The sequence below is a fragment of the Ambystoma mexicanum genome, chromosome 6p (assembly GCF_040938575.1).
Source record: "Ambystoma mexicanum isolate Mex_15411 chromosome 6p, UKY_AmexF1_1, whole genome shotgun sequence".
NCBI classification, from domain to species: Eukaryota; Metazoa; Chordata; class Amphibia; order Caudata; family Ambystomatidae; genus Ambystoma; species Ambystoma mexicanum.
In genome coordinates, this window is record NC_090935.1 from 1,311,623,369 (window position 1) to 1,311,642,278 (window position 18,910).

Genomic DNA, 18,910 nt, shown 5'->3' on the forward strand with positions numbered 1-18,910 from the left:
TCTCTCCTCACATCTCTGACGTCTCTAAGAAGTCACACTACCAGCTGCACCTCCCCAGAGGTATCCGTCCTTTCCTCTCCTTTTCCCAGAAGCTCACTGTCTCCAGAGCTCTGGTTCTCTCTAGGCTGGACTACTGCAAAAGCCACTTTTTAAATCTGCCTGCTTCTACTCTCCGCCCTCTGCAACTCATCCAAAACAGGACTGCAAGACTTGTCCTTGGCCTCAAGCCCAGGGATCGTATCTCTCCAGGACTGAAATCTCAGCAATGGCTCCAGTGGCGGCGAGGATTAAGTTCAAAATCCTCTGCATTGTCCACAAGACCTCCTTGGGCCTGGGACCTCAATACCTTCAACTCTCTCTTCCTAAATATCTTGCCTCTCGAGCTCTTCGCTCATCCACCTCCAACTCCCTCAGGGTCAGTCGCTTCTCCAAACAGCGAGTTGGTGGTAGATCTCTTTCTACTGCTGGTGCCTCCCTCTGGAACAGCCTCCCTGCCTCTCTGAAACTTGAGGAGAACCATCCCCTTTGCTTCTGCTTTCTCTCCTCCTCACCCCTGCTGATCTCCTGGCTGAATCTGAATTGGCACAGGTTACCTAGCTACCCTCTGATCTCAGGCCCAGGTCTCCTCCCCGCCAGTTGCACACCTGCACTGCCCCCTGGCAACCCTTGCACTCAGGGACTGTTCTGTATACCTACAGCCCCTACTAGCACTTGACACCTGATGTCTGCACTTACCCTTGCACTTGCCACCAGCTGGCCGCACTTTTATTTATTGTCCTTATTTATCTTACTGTTATCCTATGTACTACACTGTTCCCGCTGCTTTCCCACACACTTTTCCCTTTCCCCCCTCCCCTGCACTTGCGCAATCTCAATATCACCTGGCCTAGTGGGATTGCTGTCTCTGTCCTCACTCTGGTTCGCCTCCCTTGCCTCGTCGCGCTTTGATACACTTGTGTATAGTCGCGTTATGAATGCCATATCATATATCATAAGGTGCTTGTCAATAGTCAAAATAACATAAAATTGTCCACTTTCCAAACCCTAGCCTTTAAGCTGGCCCTACCACTTAGAAAAAATATGGACAAAAACTAGGCAGTGTCCTGCATTGGGTTATTCGCCCCGATCTCTCTCAGGGCCTCCAGGAATCCCTCTTGGTTTCGGATCCAATGCTTATCCATAGAAAACTATTCTCCCTGGTTTACCAGTTCTTGTCCATCTTGTCGAAGCTCCAAAAGTCTCTCAAGTTTACAAAATAAAATCTCAAGTTCTTGAAAATATCAAATGTCCAAGTTGTCGTAGGTGGAGGGATACCTCCTTAATCCATCTCCACCACTTGCATGGGCACCTCCCCACTAGGTTCACATCTTGGTTCCCTCTGTGTTCCGCTCAAATTGGTTATTCAGTTGTCTTTTTGGGACCCTCTGGCTTCCTTGGGTTTCTCTGTGCCAATGTCTCACTTATCCCAGGGGTATAGATAACTCCTTTTTCATGTGGCTTTCATAACTCTTGAGGGGGTTTCTGTGAGCCACCTGGAAGCTTACACCAGGTTTCTTGAACTCCCTTGGATTCCTTTCTTTCAATTATTCCTTTGGTTTATAGGTGATCCCTCTTACAATGTCTCACTTGCCTTCCAGGGGTACTGGTAGCCCTTCTGTCTATATGTCCCTTGTGGTTTTCAGGAGTTTCTGTGAGCCATTTCACAGATTACAATATTCTGATTTCTTGGGTTGCTGTAACACATATTGTTCCTTGGTTTTTTCTCTTTCTCTGGGCCTTATGTCCCTGGTATGGGGTTAGGGTAATCCTTCCTTCCTCCCCTTTCGCTCTCTGGTCTCTCCACCGCCACTCCACTGCATGTAACCAGGGTATCTTCTGTGTTGCAGGGTCTGCTTCAGTGCGTGGCATCTGCTCGGTAACAGTGGAATTCCCCACAACTTTCAGGAGTTCACGTCTGGACATGAGCAGGTTTTGTGTTCCGCTCATCTCAGCGTTTCTCTGATGATTGACTCCTTTGTTGTGAGTGGAGTATCCATTCCTCCCTTGCATTCTGCTGACTCTGCACGACTCTGCGCCTGATCGGCAGCGTCTCTCTCCTTCTCTTGCCTCTCTCCACACCACAGCTGCTTTGCTGTGCTGTGCCGCTCCAACTCTCAGTGACGTACTCGCGTCGTAGGCTCGCCTCTACATATTGCTTCACCTCCTCCAATCGAGGGTGATCGAGCCTTTATTCTCGCTGTGTGACCAAAAAGGAGTGTGTTCTTTATGTTTAGGTGTCAAGCACACAGAGAGGCCAGCATTGTCTTGAGCAAAACATCCAAAGCCACTTTCAATTTTATTTTGAGTCCCAACGCTGAATGTAACATCAGTCTCTCAGATTCCTATGTATGCAGATAATACTTTGGTTGTAGGGAGTTCCCCATTGGAATAGGCGTCCTTGACCCCTTGAGGGGAGTCACTCTCAGTGATGTCTCACTTTCAAAAACCCTAGGTATGAAGGGCTTTGCTTAGTGGGCTCACCTCCCTAGCCCCCCATGGAAAAAGGGACAAAGCCTTTGGACTCACCACAGCGTTACTCCTTGTACGTCAGAGAGCGAATGTGCAGGGCAAAAGGCAGTGTAGACAAATGTACATTGCCTTTTACCCTGCCCATTTGCACTCTGCCATGCAAATTACCAAAATGTGGTGTCGGGGAGCCACCTACGTGTATGTCTACACATAACAGCTCCCTGCCACCAAATTTCACCCTGCAACAAAATTAGCTCCAAACGTGTTCATTTTGTAAAAGGTGCAAATTGCATGCAGGGACCACCAAAGTTAGCACTTACATGCTTTTGGGTCACATGCAGGCAATTTTAAACCTTTGCAAAACGGTTTACAAAAGTGAAGTGTGTACACCAGCCAAAATCACCTTTACACCTTGTTTTCATGCTTCGTTTTGCAAAAACTGTAAAAACCTCCTGCAAATGAAACTTCGCACATGGCATTTACAATGGATTCCCGTGTAATCTGCCTGCTTTTACCAGGTGCTAAATGCAGGCAAATTCTGAAGGAATTGATTGGCTTAATGCCACCACGAAAACACATGCTGGCATTAAACTATATGCACATTAAAGCTGAAGGAGGAATGCACAGTGGTACAGTTATTTCGTCTCCGTTGCCTGCTCCGCCTTCAAATGGAACTAAAACATCCCAGATCAAGGTTTAAACTGATGTACGCCTTGCTTTTCTGTCTTGATGCACTGCTTCCGGGATTATCTAATGACCATGAAAGGGGGTCATTTCCAAATCCCTGAAGTGCAAACATAAGGCGTAATAGCAAGGCACGAGCCATTTACACCTTACTTTTACACCGCAGTGCATTTTGCAGATATTTGGAATGGAGTTTACATTTCCTGCTCCTCCGCCTTCAAAAGGCACATCCTTTTACACGTTCATAGGCTTGTCAGGCAGGCACAAAAGGAATGCATTCCCATGGACGCCGCCTGTTTTTAGCACCTGCTAAAAACAGAAGAAATCCATGGGAATCCATTTTAAGTACTGTCTGCAAAGCGTATTTTACAGGCAGCATTTGCATTATTTACAGCAGGATGCGTAAAAGGAAAGAGTAACCGAGATTGTGCCTCTTTTCATGCTTTACGTTTGGTCTCCTTTTTGTAAAAGTTGAAAGTTGCATAAAGGGTACCCAGCATCACGTAACAGATACCACTGGCGGTCCCCCGCTTGCAATTTGCACTTTTACGAAAATACCTTGTCAGAATTCCCCAGCCGATATTATTATTAGATGTCCTGTTGGAGTGCAGAGCAGAGAGTGCAAACCAGGCAGGGCGCCAACCTACTAGGAAAACCTGTCCTTGCTAGACATATGTATTTCCCTTCCATTCTTTCCTAGAGATGTTGGGCTGGCAGCAGATGAGTTGCATAGCCAGCAATCGGAGAGGAAACAGGTGTGACAGTCTTGGACTGATCCAGAAGGTGTGGCCTCTAAGGCAGTGATCCACGACCTTTAGCTTTCCAGGTAATGTTGGACTACAACTCCCATCAACCCCAGCCTGCATGGTGAATGGTGAGGGACCATGGGAGTTGTGGTCTCAACACCTAGGCCATCACATCACCCCTCGCGCCACCTAACTCGCTAGACGCTGCTCGCCCCGATCCTCCCCACCACCCGGTACAGCTGTACCCCTCCTCTGTGCCCCTCTGTATCCCACCCCCTGCTGTATATCTGTTCTGTTGTTACCTCTGAAAAGCACTCTGTTATGCATTTGTATTGTTCTATACCTCTGTAAAGTGCTCTGTTGCTTCTCAAAGCCAGGTCAGCGCTCAATAAACACAATAATAATAATATTAATTATTATTATTATAGCCCAAGACCTCTGGAGAGCCGAAGGTTGCAGACCCCTGCTCTAAGGATTCTAACCTCCTACTGAGTTGGGACCAGAGTCCTGCTTAATTTGGAACCACCCAAATGGAAAGAGTGAATGACAACCGGTGCTCTGGGGTTCTGGTACACTCTGCTTTATACCCTGGCTGCAGCCAAACACAGAACCTGGACTCCCTAGGCTGCAGGTTCAGACTAGAAAAGAGGCAAGTGGCAGACTGGTGCTCGATCTGGAACAAAGATGAAGGGTGTTGGGGAAATGTCTGCATCAATGAGAGCTGTATAAACATCTAAAATAATGTTGTGACAGTGTGTCACCCAAAAGGAAAGACCAGACTCTCCAGTGGCAGCTGTAGCAGAGCAGCCAGGCTTAATTTTAAGGAGTGTGGGGTGGAAGGCTGGCAGGGAAGTAAAATGAATCCCGACAGAAACCACACAAGAATACAATACACCAATATACTGACAATACACACACTTAATTTCTATGGTCTCGCATAAAATATCATGGAAAAAAGAAGTGCTTATGTTGCACAGAGCACAGAGCAAAGAGCAAAGCAGAGTATAAGTGAAAAACAGTACATTGCTAGTTAAGGTCTGCCTTAGTCTTTACCCTAAAATATAAGCACATAGCTGGTGGCAGATGCAATACATATAGGCGTCCAGATGTAGGTTAAGATCGGGGCCCCTAGACAATATTACACACAGTCAGCATCCAATGGTACCTCCTAGAACTTAGCACATATTTCGTACTATATTCTAAATACGATATTATACATAATTCATGTATAAAATCTGTAATAAATCATCAGGGATAGCCTCTAAAAATCCAGGGCTTGGCGGAGAACCCCAGGGACCCTAGACAAAATGATGCAGACCCAATAAGTACCTTCCGGTATTAATTGTAGGAATTCAAAGTTGAAAAAAGTGACTCACAGGAAACCATACAAAGTGTGACCTGCAGTAATGATGAAAAGCCAGGTAAGTCCCAGTTTCTTCAAACAGAAAACAAACAGAAAGCAATCGGCCCCAGGAGACACCAGTGGAGACTCAGAAGATAGGATCCAGCTGGGGTGGGGGGTTTGAGACCCAGAACGCCTAGGACCAGGGAATTAGTGCAGGATTCATCCCCCAATGTTAACCAATGGGGAGATGCAGCCTGCAGAAACCAGCAACCATGAACCACAGGGATCCCTGAGGGTGAGTATCATGGATAACCCGTCAACCCAGGGCCCAGAGGCTAGTACTTATATTGTTAGGTCCTGAAAACACAGTTCCAGGAAAACAACATGATAAACAAAGGTTTCTTTTTTAAGGGCAAAATGAAGGACCCGGTCACCGAGGAATTTGAACCCTGAACCAACAGCTAAACCCATGGCCGTAATGATGGGCAATCATCCTTCACAGGAGCTTGATCCACCATCTAGAAGAGAAATCAAAAACGTAGGTGGCTCCAGGAGGATGGAGGAACCTTCACACGGCAGACCCAGGCTCAGAACGCAAACATTGTCACCACACCATCAAAAATAGACCCTGTAGCAAGACAACAGTGGAGCTCACCAGGGACAGCCCAGACAAGCAGATATAATGGTGCATTGGAGTCCCAACACCTTTCCATTGGTGGCAGCTTCCAAAACCAAGGTGGCAGATCCTGGTGGGAAAATGCAGTAAAACTGCACGGAAATGTTTCCAGGATGGAAGGCATGCCCCCGCAGATTAGGAGGAGCAGTAGTAGAAGTAAACCACTGGAAGCACAACCAGCAATCAAATACCCAAACCAGAGCAATGCTCTGACCACTGCATCGAGGCAGTATGGCTAGAAGAGGACCTACAAATGCAGCAACAGCTGGAAATGGCAGGAGATCCTCAAGCAGGAAAGCAGACCTGTGCACCTTCCACAGATCAAGCAGCACTGAGCTCAGGAACGTGATTTGCTCAAATGATATTTCTTCACTCATAGGGACCGGCTTCTGCCAGCCCACCAATTGCTTTAGGGGATTTGTAACAAAGGTTTTGGTAGGTATCAAAAAGTGGGAAGACCCTGTTTTTTGGAGGGGGGGAACCTTCATGGGTCAGCAAGATGTATAAGAGCAGAATCAAAGGTAATTACCCCATTTCTCAAAACTCGAATTCTTACGGGATAGTGCACCAGTACAGGACTTGCAAAAGGGTCCCAAAATAATTAGAATGGGACAACATGGAGCTTGATAAATTTTACCCAAAACCAAACAATATACAGAAAAATATATTTATTTATTTTAACATCAATAAAAGCTAGAATTAAAAAGACCCCTTTAAGGGTGTCTGAAAAAACGAAATACAGCAAAATAAACACAACATTTATTCAATTCAATTCAATTAACAAAACCCAGTGGGATTAGTATGTGTTTTGCATGTGCGTTACTGATTGCACAATCACAAATCGGGTACTAGCAGAGGTATAACATTTATCAAAACTCTGTCGAACAAGCTTCTAGATGTTTAGAGCCAGTGTGATAGTCGACATATGTTTCGGCATATTGCAGTAGATCAAACACTATGACTAGTGTCAGACTTTGCAGGTGTAGCCGTCTTCAGGACGTTGATGTAATGATCTTGAATAAACAATACCCTTCTCTTTCGTAAATATTTTGTTCTAGGTGTTCCAGACCCACTCTAAAATCAAATAACACAAGATTCCAATAAAAAAACGAAAAAAATAAATTCTAAAACCAGCCAATTGGTTGGGTTATGAAGAAGTGAGCAATGTCCAATAGTGTGCACTAACCGCGTTAATTTTAAAGTGCACAAGAATTGCTCTGACGGAAAATGTCATTCTTTATGATGGGCAGTATTATAACCATAGACACAGTACCAGTATGGGTGCCACTTTTGCTGCAGAACTGGCCAACCTTTTAATGGATCACCTAGAAACAGGCTCAATCTATCAGTCTAACAACCCCTACAAAAACAACATTGTAAGTTGGCATTGTTACATAGACAATATTTTCATGACCTGGAAGGGATGTTCGAATGAACTCATGTTGTTTGTTGAATGGCTCAATTGTCAAAATACACACATATTAGGCCCTCCCACCACCAAACTTGTAATTTGCCAATTCGTAAACATGCCGGTAAATGTTATTACAGATACATTAATTCCGCACTGGCAAACTTATGATGAGGCCCATGTTGAAATGGTGCATTTCACAACACAATTTTTGAGAAAAACTGGAATAAAAGGCATACAATTTACAATTGGTTCTCTTGGGTAACACATGAAAAAATCCAGTGGGTCCCATATCATCAACAGTACAAAGGAACATTTCACAAAATGTCCCTTGCAAATCACTTTCATGAAGATGCATTCACAATATATGTGTTAATCACTGTCATGAATCTCTATGCACAATATATGCCTGAATTAATAATATAGCATTTTGGTGATGTTGCACACAAAATAGAAACTGGCGTTATCACTATAAATAACTTTCTGCTGCCAAATGCAGACATCGCTCCTGCAGACTCACACACTCACACCCATGCACGACAATACATTTTAATACGCACATATTCAATCACTGATTTTTTGTTTAAAAACATCTTCCCGCTTGCTGCTTTGACTTTTTCTCAGCTCCGGTGGGGTAATGAAAGAGCTCTGGAACACGTCGGGTGCCCAGGTGGGATTGCTGCTTTGGTGCCTAACAATCAGCAGGTGGCAGTATTCTGTGCCTGGATGCCATAGGGCCAGTACTGCATGCCGCTCACAACGAGACAGCTTTAATTTTAAAAAGGCATTGCTTTGCCTGACCCGGGCCATGCTAGCCAAGCGGCAGGAAAGGGTTTGACCAGGCATGCTGTAGGAGCTTGTTTAATTATTTATTTAGTGTATTTATTGTGCATTTGTTAGGCACTCATACAGCAAGTGAATTTTGTTTCAAAGCGCCCACAGGGCAACAGGGAGGAAACATGGTATTGAAGCAAAAATACAGTGGAGGGTAAAAAGACAAATCTACTGTTCCCTGTGAGTGTTCAGAACGTGCAGGTGCAGAGGGAAGACAGGAAGTGGGGTAGGTGCTGGAGTGTCCATGCTCATGGGTGAGCAGCAGATGTAAGTGCCTAGTGTTACTAAGTGCAATGAGGCAAGGAGCCACAATAGGTGGATGAGCGCAAGCCTACAGGATGCAGGCAGGTGGGTACTGAGGAAATTGCTGGCATGTTTGGGTGTGGAAGGCCAGGACCCCGAAGGACACATAAGGGCCCTGGTCACCATTCACAGCAACATCTATTAATAGATGAGGAGAGTATTTTGTAAGTGAAAGTTGCAGATAGTGTAGTCCCTGACCCCAGACGGCCTTGTGGATGATGGAGAGTGATTTTAATTTAATCTGTGCAGCAACCGGGAGCCAATGAAGAGATTTTAGGGCAGGAGAGATGCGGTCCCTGGGTTTGAGGCCAAGGATAAGTCTTGCTGCCCTATTCTGGATTAGCTGGAGGGGTCGTAGAGGGGAAGAGGGTAGATTCAGGAGAAGGCTGTTGCACTGAACTCCCAGAACATAGTCACGCCAAGAGAGAACCAGGGCTCAGGTAACATTGAGCTTCTGTAGGAAAGTGAGAAAAGGGAGAATTCTTTTGAGAAGAAAGAGTTGAAAGTTTGACTACTTGGCAATGTCTTGAGTGTGAGAGAGGAAGGAGAGAGAGAGGAGTCAAAGATGACTACTAGGTTTCTGGTATCAAATGAAGGAGAGCTGGGCGAGCCCATATATCATGGCCAGAGTGAGGGGATGAAAGATGGAGCAGGTGTCCCAATGGAAAGGATCTCGGACTTGTTGGAATTGAGGCAGAGCTTGTTTGAGATGCACCAGGACTGGATGGCAGATAGGCACTCTGGGATGATGGAAGATGCAAGAGGGTCTACAGGAAGTTTGAAGAAGAATTGAGGATCATGTACATAACACTGGAAGTTGGAGAAGGATTAAATTAGGAGTGCCAGTGGAGCAAGGTTAGTGTTAAAGTGCCAGGGGAGAGGTTTGAGCCTTGGGGACACCTCAGGTAGAGAAGGAGGTAGGTGAGGAGAAGGTGCCCAGAATTACCTGGGGTGAATGGTCAGTTAGGAAGGAGGTCAGCCAGTCCAGTGCCCGCTCCGAGATACCCAGGGTCTCATAGAGGCATTTTATGAGGATGGAGTGGTTGACTGTGTCAAAGGAAGAAGAGAGATTGAGTAGAATGAGGACAGCTGGCGAGTTGCCCTCCCTAACGCCCACAGGCTTTCTAGTGGGCAGACCGTCAAGGGGGTCCTATGATCAATGGAAGGGTTTCTTGATGGATTGGCTTTCAGCTTTTTTGAACTTTTTGTCACAACAGATAGCCCTTTCACATATTTTCATCATGCAAATTAAAAAAAAAACTGGATGAAAAATGCAGGATGAGTGACAGGCTTTGTTGGCAGTTGACAAGACACTTTTGCGAACCTAGGAGGAAGGAACACTAATACCCAGAAGCAGTCTCATCACCATATGTTTGAAAGGATATGGCAGGATCACTTCAATCATGCCCATCAAAGTGACTGTGGTAGTGGAGCTGCAGAGGGGGGAGAGGTAAATGATAAATGGAGGTTTCCTGTGCTTTGTCCCCTTGTCTATTGTAATAATTCCATGCTTTGGGTGGTTCCTGGGTGTTCAAATTGCAATGCCCAAAGCATCTTCCTGAAGGCTAATGGAGGACAAAGTTCATTCAAAGGGGTGCACATTTTAGTAGTTTTTAAAGAGGACGCAGTATTCAGGAGTGCACCTGGATCAAGCGTTTGTAGAAGTTTGTGAACCCCAGTAATCTTTGGATCTCGTTTTTGTCCCTGGGTTTCAGCCATTTGACTTCAGATGACATTTCTTGGGGGGCTATTTCAATTCTTTGGGGTGCTAGACTATAGCCTAAAAAGGATACCCCTTGCCTGCTGAAAGGTACATTTTAAAGGCTTAGCATACAGTCAATTATCTCTAAGCTATTGCAGGACTTCCCCAACATGGATGACATGCGTGCCATAAAACGGTCAAAATATCAAAATGTCGTGTAGATAAATGGAAACATAGATGCCGAAAATCTCCATAAACACATTGTTCAAGAATGGTTGGAATTCTAATGGCACATTATATTATCTGAACAGCATCATAGGTATAGGTAGTGATAAATAATGGGTACACAATGCAGTCTTCCATTTGTCTCCAGGAGTCATTTTAACCTTGTTATACAGCCCTTTCATGCCCAGCTTGGTATAGATCCAGCTTTCCTGGGCTTTGTCAATCAATGCTTGTATTATCAGGAGTGTATATTTATTTGTTTATGGTAATGGCATTGAGCTGCCTATATTCCACACAATTTGGAGTTTGGGCTCATCCTTTTTCAGCATGAAAAGAAATGTGGGATCTGGTGGGGGACGTGGACAGGTGAATAAATACTTTTATCAAGTTTTCCTCAATGTACGTCTTGAGTAGGAGGTTTTCTTTTTGGGGCAGAACATAGGTTCTTCCATTGGGAATTTGACTCTTTACAGCCAAGTCTACCTTGCAATCTTATGGCCTATGTGAGAAACCTGAAGGTGTCTTCCTAGCTAGTCCCCAGGGATCTGTCATCCAGGTTGCCAGGACACAGCCATCACTATTGGATCCAGTTCCTGGGGGTGCACAAGTGAGGGAGGATACCTCATGGGGAGGTCCTCGGGGAGTGGGACACCGATGGGTGAGACACAGTACCCCCCTTCTTTCAACACCTTTTCCCCATCCTACCATGTAGGACATTAAAAACCACTGCCCCCCTTTTCCGACACGAAATCATCAGCCTAAGTGCTACAAGGAAACAAACTTTTATTCTGTTAATTAGAAAGCAACAGGTCTTCAAAGGCAAGAGACCTTTATTGAAAAGAGACTTAACCATCGAAGAACCTGATAACTGGTACGGAACTGTCAGCTCGTGCTGGGAGAACTCGAGTGTGTGCTGTGCTCAGGATAACCACCTTGTCCCGTGCTCAAAATGTGGGGAAGGGAGACCTCTGGCTATCACATCCTGACTTATTATTTGTAAACACTTCATTCTTTATTGAAACCCTTATCCCACACTCTTTCTATATTTAGTTGTAAGGATTGGCAATAGGTTTTTCTTAGTATAGGCCCTTTATATTGACAAGACGCCACAAGGGGCCTCATTACGACCCAGGCGGTAAGTTACCGCCTGGGCCGTGACTTTATAGTTTACGCCATGGTGGTTGGCGGACTTACCGCCCCATTCCGAGGTTGGCGGGGCGGTAAGTCCCCAATCCCCATTTACCCTTCCCCATTCCCATTTTTGCCCCATAGGGCATAATGGGAGTGGGCAAGGCGTTAATTACGCCACCGTAAATTACGGTGGCGTAATTAACTCCATGGTCCCTTAGCGCCATGGATTTTAACACCTGCTAAAAGCAGGTGTTAAAAGCTCCATGGCGCTAAGGGACCTCGTACTCAGGCGGTAAGGGTTGGCGCTGTTTACGCTGCCGTAAACCCCTTACCGCCTGGATCGTAATGAGGCCCAAGGACTGTTTTATTTTTCATTTGATGGTTGAAGCTTGCTCCCATCTTAGATTTAGGGTTAGATTAGGCGTTTTCCAACCTGCATACCGTTTAAATAAACACCCTTGAACTGCGATGACTTGTGTCGGTTTTTACTGTTGCCACCATGAGTTCCTTACACCTACTAGAGGGAAATTGATTAGCTGTGATGGAGTCAAATATGTCAGCAAAATCCGGCTATTGCGAAGAAAGGTTCTTTTGAAAATGAAGTACTAACGTTGAAACCTTCCCACCAAGGTAGTAGCACAGAGCTCCTTTTGGATCAGTAAGGTGTCCATCCAGGAGAAAGAAGGCAGACAATGTTCTGGATCCCTTCCTTCAACATGCTTCCACCACTGGTAGAATCAGATTTCTGGTCTTCATGGCACCCCTCACAAAGCTGAGGACCCATTCGGGCATTGGCGGAAAGAAGGAAAATAAAAATTGGTTGACACTGTCTCAATTGACTCAACCTTAGAATCGGTACAATTAATCTCCTCAATAGATGACATTTTTTGGTGGAAGAATAATACATGGAATGCAGTTTCAGGGATACCATGACAGAAAGGGCAATGAGAAGCCGTGTCTCTCGCACATTCTGAGCACCATCCTGCACATGTAGCATTCGTCAAGAAGCAACTAAACCTAAGTTGCGTAATTAGGAGACGGACGCAAAGTTAATGTCACGCTATAGTAGAAAGTGTAATCTACTTTATGTTATTGTGCCCAGCCTACTTGGATTTAAGAAAACTATACTTAAGACAGAAATTTGTAACAGGTGGAATAAGGTCTACCTCCGAAGCCATGGCAAAGTGTGACAGGACTGACGATGAATCTATGGTTCGTATAGTAGCTAAATATCTACACACAGCATGGCTAAGGAGGCGACGTTTGTTAGGTCTTACTTCATAATTACCCTACCAGCAGCACAGGCCTGGCTACATTATTACAACTGAATGTATTTTTACTGACTTAAGATACGTTGTTGTAGATTAATTTTGATTATAGCAATGCATTTATGTTTGAACTTTGATCTGGACTTTCCATTGAGAACATTTTGTAGTGTGTGCCATTGCACAATGGCTTTGCTATTTTAAATCTTAAAGTATTTTTTCTGATTTTATATCTGGAATCTTATCTATGCTTATCAATTTTACTTTGCAACTATTTTATGCTGTTGTTGTGTGATGATGAATGGTTGAAATGGTAAAAAAAAAAAATTGAAATTGAATTGTTAATGACTCTGTGTCAAATAGCGTTGAATTCCTGTTGGCTTTCATATTGCCAATAAAGCGTGAGTAAATGGTCGCTAGAGAGCGATCTCTTCCCCGGTTGACTGCATTCATGAGGCTTACAAATGAAGAATTTGGACTTTCTTACTATTCATTAGATAAGTCGATACAGATTCTATTCTTTCCTCGTTGCATGTATATATTTGAGAAAAGTATTTCAGCCAGGATGTTCTGGCTACTTTGTGAGATTTTAATCAGTCTTTCAGCAGTGTCTTTGACAGGTATGCTTTGCTGTTAAGATGCAGGATAGTGCAATCAATGCTATGAAATCCAGTAAATATGTTAGGGCTACATCAGAATGTCGTGCTAATGCTGGGGCCCAGGACGGGAGGCCTAATAATCTTCTGCAGAATTTGTTCTCAGTAGTTTGCATCTGTGTTGCTTTACCAAACCCCCAGATCCCCATAAAATGCAATGCAACCTATGTATCCTTTCCTTGGCATACTCGCATTATGTAAACCAGAGATTGCGTTTTAAACTTGGCCGTGAAGCTAACGGTGCCAGCAACTGCTTGTTCCATGTTTATGCTCTGCTTTTCCTCATGTTTATTGTTTAAATTGGGGATGAAACTGATACCTAAGTCATCTAAAAAGGGTACTTGCGAGTAATATGCTATCAATGGCATAGGAAAGAACCGGAATGCTGTGGCCGTTAGCCTGAAGAACATCAGCTTTGGTGTTGCAGAGAGTTTGTTGCAATGCATTTGTATATACATTAAATAGGCGAGGGCCACAACACTTCCTTGTCTTAGCCCCCCTTCTTATCATTCTTATCAGTCTTGCTTGAGTAACTTTCCCTCCTCTGCTATATCTTACCACTGCTTCATTATGTTCATGCCCTGACATTACAATGTGCAGTAGTTTGGGGGGAATTGCTATGGACGATAGTCTCGTTCATAGTATAAAGTGGTTAACTGGATTGTGGCTACGCTGAATAGCTTCTGAAACATAACGTTGCCTCGCATTTGCAGTTTACAAATCATAATTGGAATCAGAATTGTGGAAATCTTAACGTGAGTTAACGGCAACATTAGGGTTGGGCAGAGAAAGCCTGAAGGGACACTGTGCTTGCAAAATGCGTTAAAACAGAAGAGGCAGCAGGTAGCTGGAGGTTGTGGGTACCTTGCCCTAGTACTCCACCGGCAGCCTTGCTGCACCACCACGGAAAAAGGTGCGGAGAGACCAGTCCCACGTTAGCAGACCACCAGATTGGGAAACAGTAATATGCATCCTGCATTCGCAACAAATGAAAGCTAACACAGCTCATAATACGAACTCACCATATCAGACTTTCTAAATACCAGCCTCAGAGGACGAGCAAGCACTGCTCGAAACACGTGTCAGGCTGTTTTTGTTCCTATTAAATAAATCTGCAACTAAAGGAGTCTCTGGAACTTTTTCCTTGGGGGCGCAGCGAGGCTGGAACAAATGTCAAATAACGGTAACATTAGGTTACCATACAACAAGGATGTGAATAACTCAGCCTGGAAAAAGACGTTGGGTGGAAACACGTGTTGGCTACACTGTTTTCTGATTTTTGTTCAATTAAATACATTGCCTTTGTGCAGAATGGCTTTCTAACTTTATGTGTATAATTAACTGAGTCAAAACCTGCTGTCAGACCCATAAACAAGACATGTAATTCTTCTTCCATTATGCAGACGGGCCTGGCTGTGATTACATAGAGACTTAGAGCCTGCATCTCTGCTCCCATCCCTGGGTGGAAGCCTAGTTTCTGTCAGCGATAGGATGTACCTCTTTCGCCAAACATCTTGGTTTGGAGAAAACTGAACTATCGATAGCGGAAGCCACTATGAACCCAGTAGTAGTGCTTTGGAGTAAGGCGCTAAGCGCTTTGGATTAAGGCGCTATATAAATAACACATCATTATCATTATTATTATCATTATTAGTAGACAAAAACTGGGTGACAGTGAACACCCGAGCCAAGGAAAACCCTAATGGGGAAGAAAAACCTTCTAGATGGAAGGATCTTGAGAATTGAAGAGTAGCAGACTTCCAGGAACACCAGATGTGAAGGCTATTGCAAGGTGGAAAACAGCAGGCTTCCAGGAAAGCAGGATGAATCCAAGTAACAAGTTGGAGGACAATAGCAGGAATGCAGGAGCAACATGAAAGTTAAGGAGCAGGAAGAACATGGGAGGAAGAAGAGGGAACAAGCAGACAGACAAACTCCAGGAACAAAGCGCAAGGGAACGCCCAGAAAAACAAGGCATAAGGGAACGTTAGGAAGAACACAACAAAGAGTCTGCTAAGGCAAGCATTGCGACGCAAAGCCACTTCTATTGTTACCAAATAAGTACAGGAGGATCTCCATTCTGGCATCTCTATGTTGCCACGCTCCATCTTGGGATGAATGTAACGTCCGCATGCAATGAAGTGTGTGTATCCTATGGCGGCCGCCATGTTGGAATGGGAAAAGAAGCCTCAAAATATGGCGTGAACATAGACGCCGCTTCTTCCAAATAGACCAGCATCAATGTTTCATGACATTTGCATAAGTAAAAGTATGCCATGTTCGCCCACCCCTGTCTACGATTTGCCCAAGACTACTCTACCAAAGATCTTAAAGGAGTTATCTAGTAGAGATATTGGTCTATAACTATAAGGGCTTACTTTGGCACCTTTTTATATATTGGGCATATAACAGCACTATTCAAGCTTTTCAGTAATTTGGCTTGTGCTACCATGGATTTAAAAGAATGAGTTTATAATGGTACCCAAATGTCAACATGGGTCTTTTATAATTCTGAGACTAAAAAATAAGGGCCTGGGCTCCTGCCCCTTTTCACAGCCAGAATTGCTAATCTAACCTCGCTTTCTGGTATAGCTAAGAGAGGGCTGGCCTGGTTATTGTGAAATGTCCTTGATTGTATAGGATGAATTTTAGACGAGTTGGGCTTTGCAATTTGTCATAAAGATCCCCAGAATGTTGCCGCCATGTGGTTTCCGGTATATTGGCTTCCGTTATCTGATCGCGCTGATATGATGGCCCCATTGCGATCATTTCCCAGAAGGTGCAGGAATTGTTGTCTGCTGCTGTCTCGGTTAGATCCAACAAGACCGTCTCTAGCAAGTGTCTTTTCTGTCATATTAGGGACTCCATATAGAGCTTTTTTAATGTTGAAATATGTTTTTGTGATTTAACTAGTGCTATATTGGCCTCTAGCAAGGTATCGCTCTGCATTTTACTTTCTTTATCTAAGCAAGACATCTTTATCTTACCGGCTCTCAAAGGTTTATCAGTTGAACAGGTTTTCTCCAACTTAAAATCTAACATGTTCTAGAGGTTCAGGATGTCTTCCCTTGTTTTCCTATGAGAGGCGGCCCATAACAAGATTTATATTCTTTTTTTATTAGAAGTATCAATTTATATTTGCCAGAATCCTTATTCCACTGCATGTCGTGCCTATTTACTATCACTGAGCCCCCACCTCCTAGTCCACCGATGCATTCAATGTGCTTTTGTTTCTAACATGTCTTACTTTGAGGGGGCTTTTTTAATTGCAATGATAAATGATTGCTATGCTCCTCTGCGATTACAACAAAGCTCGCTATGAGGTCTCAATGTTCCACAGTTAAGGAAAAGTAATCAATGGGAGTGCTACCCTTTGGGCCATGAAATATGGGTTTTCCTTGAGTTTCTGGTTGGACTCTTCCATTACTTGGCTCTAAGTCTCTGCTCAAATTAGCTTGTGAATTTTAAGGCCTGCACGATCGATTCTAGGGTTGATCATGGTCGATCTTAATATACTTTCAACAAGCTCCTCGTTGATGTCAAAAATATATGATGGTGGGCCATTACTGAGCTTTACAGTGAAATCCCCACCCATTAGAATAAGAGCATTTACATCAATATGGTCCAATATTATATCATCAATACTTTCCCAAATTGGTAAGAAAACCCATTTTTCCGTTAGTTGGTGGTGCTATTTGAACAGGGAGATCAAAGGAAAACAAAACAGAAAGACGCCCTGAATTGCTACCGCTTTTATTGCGTTTTAGCCTCTTTTGAGACAGCCACAAAGCTGTCTCAGGCGAAAGGTGTGAGTGCCCATGTCTCTTGCAGCAAAGTTATTTATTTTGAGTCACGGATCTGAAAAAATAAACCGTCACATTATTTGGTTGCAAGGCACGCCATGGTCCAGGATATCACAAAGCAAGTGTCTTTTTTGATTCCAGAGCATGGAGCGATAACTGGGTTGTTGGTGTAGATATTATTATACTGTTTTGAGGTAGGTCATCATCCATAAAATATGATAGATTATTTATAACACTCTTAATACCCAGAGGTTTCTAAGCGCGGACCCGGGGATCGAACCTGTGGTGCTCCTGTGTCATCTTGCTCCCAAGGCCAGTACTTTGCCCCTGAGCTATCCTCCCGAGACGAGGCAAGACCATTAAGATACCGAGGTTCAGGTAGTCTCTTTCACACTGTGTTGAAGTGTTTTAAATTCCTTGGGATCCCCCAATTGGTTAGTGGAAATCGGCATGACAAGGTCTTGTCCCTGGGGCTGGTAGGCTAGCAGGCGCGGGCCTTCATGTTCATCTGCACAGGGAACTGTAATGGATGACCTGTATCCTGTACTGGAGACGGAACCCTGGGGATTCCCAGGGCACAGGGCTTTATGGCATTTAGTTGGTTTACTGATCCCTGTAGGCCTGTCATGGATTGCAAGTGAACCCCATACTCTTGCCAGGAAATGGCTACCTCAAATTGAAGCTTTTCAGGGTTCGAAATTGAGGGCAGGTGGGAGCTATTTAGATCATGTTTTGTAGTCTAGAAGAGTCTGGTTGGCGTGACATCAACAGCTACCAGGAGCTACGTTTTCCTCCTCAGGCAAAATGAAGCCAAACAAACAGACCCTTGTGAATTTAATTCTTTGTTTTGGACAATTTATAAATAAACATATGGACAACATTTAAAACATTAAGCGTCATAAATAATGGACAAAATGTATCCTGTGCAAGTTAGATTAGCGGAACGCTATGTACTAGCTCCTCGTTCCCCAGTGGTAGCTGGTTAATGCTGGATGCATAGGAGCTGCTTTTTGCTCCTGCTTATCACACCTTAATTTCGATTCCTGCTTTTGTACTACTGAAGCAAGGTCTCTGTTTGCTGCCTTCCTAGTTTAGGAGAGAAAAAAGACGCCCTCACATTCTGTCAAGCTTGGTATACGCTGGCGGCGAGACTCAGTAGGAAGGTCATCCAGACCCCCGGAAAAGTTTCCTCTCCCCAGGTTTGAGAGCATTAAGGAGAACCACCATCCACAGGGACAGAAGTACTTTACAAATACCCCCGAGAAACATGGAAGGTGACCATGGCACTGGAGCAGCAGAGAAGAAAGAAAGAGACGATAAATTCTGGACCCCCATTTGCCCCATTATCCCTGACATCAACCCCAGGCTTTAAATAGAACATGGGTGTTCACAGTGTGATGCTCAAAACACCTTCCTGGTGGCTAATGGGGGACATTGCCAGGTGTTGTGGGTGTCTTCAGGTCAAGGCACCTGGGTCCTGCTATGTTTTGCAGGGCTGTCCTTCATAGCACCAGTTACGTCTGCAGTGGCCATTTGGCAACAAGAAACACTACTGTCAAATACTTCAAATAAATGACGAGGCTTCTCCCCAAACCAGAAAGGAACCCAGATGCTGTGGCTTAGT